We start from the raw sequence: 5,267 nt of genomic DNA, 5'->3' as shown, positions 1-5,267 counted from the left end.
AAATATGTACTATGGTACACAAAGGAATGATCAGGAATGATCCACAGTAAATGTAAAGATGCACATGCTGATAAATACTTCAGGTAGCTGCTGATGTTTGCCTTGTCATTAAAATGCCTACACATTTTGTAGTCCCTGTGTATTCTGCCCTGTCTCTATTATTTGATCTCTATTATGATAAGTAGCCAGTTTGCAATACTATGCAACTAAGCCAAACACATACAGTACATGGATGAAAATTTAACAGTGCATTTACGTGCAGACTCCTCTGTTTATGTAATTTATATTTTACAGGCTGAAGTAATAAAATAATAATATTTTAACAGAGACGGGATGTATTTTTTTTAATAAACATTAAATACCACATTATGAAATGGTACTTCAGTAGTAATTTTAAACAGTGTTAGTTCTCAGTATCCTATAATAAGTATTTTAATAAAATACTGAGGCCTGAGTCTCAAACTGATGACAATTAATCTGGCTTTGCTGAAGTTAGATGGCATTTGTCACGTGCTTTAAGTGTATGTGATTTTCTGAATCAGGGCCAGGAGATAATCCAGCCTATTTTATCTCCCCCTGACGTTTGATGTTCAGCCTCATGATTTTTGAATTTCAAGGGAGTAAGAAAAAGTACCTCAGTAATTGTCACTGGCCTGCTCACCAGAATCATCTGTAACAGACCTGCCCAGCATCTATAAATGCATCGTCTTCTGTCAACTCAGCCTGGTTTCCAGGCCTGCTGAAGGTGTGTTATGCATTTTGTGAAGGTTTTTAAAAGGAAAATATTTGGATTAATTAAATATTTTAGAGGCAATTTAGTGACAGTAAGTCTCAGTAGAGTGACAATGGGATTGAAAAAGTAAACCAGTGGGATATACTTGATTGTGGCTGTTGGGCCGGCAGCAGGGAAGCTGCAGGGGTCACACTGATTGGCATTGTCACTTTACCCATTCATCAAGCAAGGCCAGACTTCCCAAATCATTTACCAGATGGGGCAGCTCGTCAGTTTAAACACCTGATATGAAGCCATCCGTCATCTGATAACATGATCGTCGGGCTGCAGCTGGCTCGGTGCTCTGCAGCCTGAGTGCACATGTGATGGACTGGAGCCAGGGAAGCAGGCTTAGCAGTGCTGCACTCCCCTGATAGGATTTGCAGCCCTCCACTGGACCATGGAACAGGTGGAGACGGAGAGAGAATGAAAAAATTACCATGTGTTGCAGGGATTAGAGAGCACACACTTACCACTCCACTTGAATACCAATCAGAGGACAACCTTGAGCCAGACAAATTTAAGGCCATCCATGATGTAATATGGAGAATATAGGTTCTTACGTATGCTGATATAGCTTCATTTTCCTACAGTGTTTGAATAGATACTTGGCAATGCTGTAATTTTTCTTTCATTTTTTAATGTGGAAGAGAGAACAGATACTTGGAAACAGACTTTTTCTATTTTCTTTTTAAAAGGACATTTTAAACCAGGAAATCTCTTACAAAAAATAAAAGTATATTTCTAGAAACTGACCACAGATCCTACTAGTTTTGCTCAGCAAGGCAAAAGTCTGACAAGATGGAGAGAAAGTACTATGAATTCAAAATATGAAGATGCTTACTGAAAGCCAGTCCCAAGCTCAAATTCCCCCAGTTATTGAAATGCTCAGATCTCCCTGATTTCAAAGGAGTTGGGTGCCTGAAGGGCTCTGAGGATCTGTCTTTCAGTGCCTCCTTGGGAGCAATACTTCAAGTCCTTTCTCAGCCAGCAGGTACTATGGCTTTGATCTCAAATAAGTCCCTCCTGAGAAAACCATTCTAGAGGAGAACCTCTTCCACAGTGTTAGCAAGTACAGTGAATGGCTTTAATATGCATAGGTACCTTCCAGAAAGTGATCTGGTTTTCTGCCCCAACATAATATTCACCAGCCTCCCCGGGGCTACCAAAACAACAGGGTTTCTTTCACGGAATCGTAGAATCATAGGATAGTTTGGTTGGCAAGGGGCCTTAAAGACCATCTTGTTCCAGCCCCCTGCCATAAGCAGGGACACTTTCCACTAGACTAGGTTACTCAAAGCCCTGCCCAGCCTGGCCTTGAACACTTCCAGGAATGGGACATCCACAGCTTCTCTGGACAGCCTGTTCCAGTGCCTCAGCAATTTCTTTTCAGAAGTGCGTATCAGTTGATCCCTTTTAGGTGGACACACTTGGGTGCATGCCTTTTCCTCAGAGCACACATTTCTGCACTCTTCCTTGTCCTTGCAGTCTGCTCTCACAGCTGCACTGCAGCTCTGCTGGGTGTGGAGGACCAGAAACAGCATTTTGGTGGACAGCCTCTTGGTGGAGTGACTGTCACCCTCCCACAGCAAGTTGTGGCCTGAATTGGGCTCCTCTGCTTCAAGGCAGGTCTCTCTCCATGTATCTCAAATTATAACAAGAAGAAAACTGTGTCCTTCCTCTAAAGATCCAAAGATTGGTGTCTTTAGGAACACCAAGTGCCCCTTGGTCTTCAGGAGCCAAGGCTGCTTCATCCAAGGAATAAAGACTCATGAACCTGCCTGTGGTGGCAGCACTACAGTTGATTATTTCAAGGTAGAGACAAGAGGGAACTAGTCCCATTGGAGGATACGTATGGTCAAGGACAGGATACAACATGTGTATTTTGAGTGTGTATATGCCTTTTCCTTCAAAGACAATCACATGTGCAAAATTCTTCCCTTGACTGTCCTTTTTTGTTCCTGAAAATTGTTGCCTATGACATATCTACTTTTGGGTGAAGATTTATTCCTTTCACTTCTGTTGAGACATTAGGAGATGCCCTTGAAGCAGTTTTTGGTAGAATTGTTCCTTTTTTTTTTTTTTGTAATTTCATTTTAGGTTTTGCTACAGTTATGTGAACTGAACTAAATACAAGTTTAAAGTTTGTTTGCGTTTGGGTTTTTGGTTTTGGTTTTGGTTTTTTTTTTTCCCCAAATAGAGGCAATGGAGGCATTGCCACTTCACTTCTGAAAGGTTTAATCTCCCCACGGGACTTAACCTGCAGTGTGAAATTTGACTTTTGTGGGAAGGGAACGCTGTTTTGTCAAAAATTCATTACCTAGCTGTAGACACTTGGAAGCATCAGAGATACTATAATTTATATTTGCAATTAATGGAATAAACTGTAAACTACTTGCTGAAAAGCAATTTGAAAGATTGTCATTTGTTCATTATACACCTTCTTTTGTCTTATTTTGACTTTCTTATTTGTATATACTTAAATACTCTATACTCACACTCTGTTAGATAAATTCTGCTTCCTTTTCTATTTCAATGAATGGCTTTTTCTGAGATTGATAGTAGGGTACTATTCTCGGGGATAAGGAAAGCTTAGAAGACGTGCAAAAATTGTATTTAGAAATATAGCATTAAAAAGGTGAAAACTCATAAAAAGATCATGGGAAATAATAGCAATTTTGAGAACTAGTCAGATACCTGCAAACATACAGAAAGTTCCCTCGTTCCAGCAGAAACAGCAGAAAAGTTCAGCAGAAACCTGAGAATGAATTACTTAAAAAAATGCCCCAAGGCTCATTAGTGCAAACAATTAATGATATTTTAGCAATGAAACAAAAGGTTTGATGCTGGCAACATACCTTTAAATCTGTTTCTGTTGCCAACTGCTTTTATCTATCTATAGAATAATACGTAGCAACTTCAAGCAATAACAAGATTATTTTATGAGAGGAAGCATGACTTTATTCCAGCATAAAAAAAATGGGGAAGCTGAGACAGATGAAATTAGTTTATATCCCTATGAGGATTAAATCAGGTGATAGTTAGAACTTAAGTTTTAAGCTGTAAGAAAGTTTTGGTTTTGAGGTAGTTTTTTCTCCCTCATTTTTAAAATAGCTGTTAAATGATACTCATAGTTGAAATACTTACAAGAGACTTGTGAAGAAAGCTTAGTCTGTTGGTAATAGGAATAACATGGATTGTTATAGATGTCATGGTGCATGGAAGTACAAAGCTGAAAAATAAGATAGAAAATGACAGAAAGTGGTAGGTAGCGACAGAAGGTTATTTTCCATCTAAATTTGTACAACTATTTTTAAAAGCATCACCTTAGTTTTTTATTTAGTATTTATTTATTTTTTATAAATTATAAAAATAATTTATTTATTACTTAATTGCCTAAGTATGGTGTTACATTTATTTAGAAGCAAATAGCTGAATTAATTTAATTTCAGTTTTCTTTATTTTAATTTATTGTTGATAAATAAATCAATCTCCCAAAACCCAAGAGATATTGAAATGAAGACCCAAATTTGAGAAGAAAAACATGCAAGTTTGTAGCTAGCTGTCTCTAAACACAAGACATCCCAGGTTTTCAAATCCTTTTCTCATATCTTTTGTGTCTTCAACCACCTCCCAGCGAAACAAATTATTTTTTCCCCCTGAATCCTGAAGCTCAACTGAGTTCTTTCTATACAGCACTATGGAGAAATATAATCATAAAACCTAATAATAATACCAGTTGTCATGGATGTACAGAAAAATTTGTAGAAGACACCCTGAACACTTAAAATTACATATTTACATGTCTTCTCTGCATCTTTAACACAGAAGTAAAATTCATGTCTTGCTGATAACCTTGGTGCCAGAATGTCACATTCTCTTTTTATTTTCGTTTCTTTTGCACTTGGGGAAAAAAAAAAAGCACATTACAATCCTCATATGTAAATTCTATAAGCTTTACTGCTCTCCTCAGGTGTGCATGCCAAGTTTTCATTATGAAGGCTCCCTGCTGTGAAAAAAAGGTACATTTTTACTTTCATGTGTCTGTTCCTTTGTGGTAGAAAGGCTTGAAACATTAATGAGTAAACTAAACTAAAACTGTACAGACATTCCTGCAGGAAATTGGGTAAGTTTCTGATTCTGAGGGGAAGAAATTCAACTAGGTCAATAAAATCGTGTGATTTTGACACTGTGAAGTCAGTTGTCACTAAGGAGTTACCCGTGCTATTTTTATTCATGTTAATGGCATTTTTATGCCCTGGTGTTTTGTTTTGAAGATTTTATCCTACTGAACCAGAAGATGCAAAAAAAAAAAGAAAAAAAACCCAGCATGGAAAGGAAAAATAATTTCTTCATGGGTTCATATCATCTACCCTTGAAGACTGATGTCTGGGATGACAATTTTCTTTCTCAAACAATTTTACTAAGTCATTGTATCATACTACCTTTAGTAATGTTCAATGAAGCATTAGGTGGTATCTTTATTAAACAATCA

The sequence above is a fragment of the Manacus vitellinus genome, unplaced genomic scaffold (assembly GCF_001715985.3).
Source record: "Manacus vitellinus isolate BGI_N305 unplaced genomic scaffold, ASM171598v3 scaffold_1_pilon, whole genome shotgun sequence".
NCBI classification, from domain to species: domain Eukaryota; kingdom Metazoa; phylum Chordata; class Aves; order Passeriformes; family Pipridae; genus Manacus; species Manacus vitellinus.
This window is presented reverse-complemented; position numbering follows the sequence as displayed.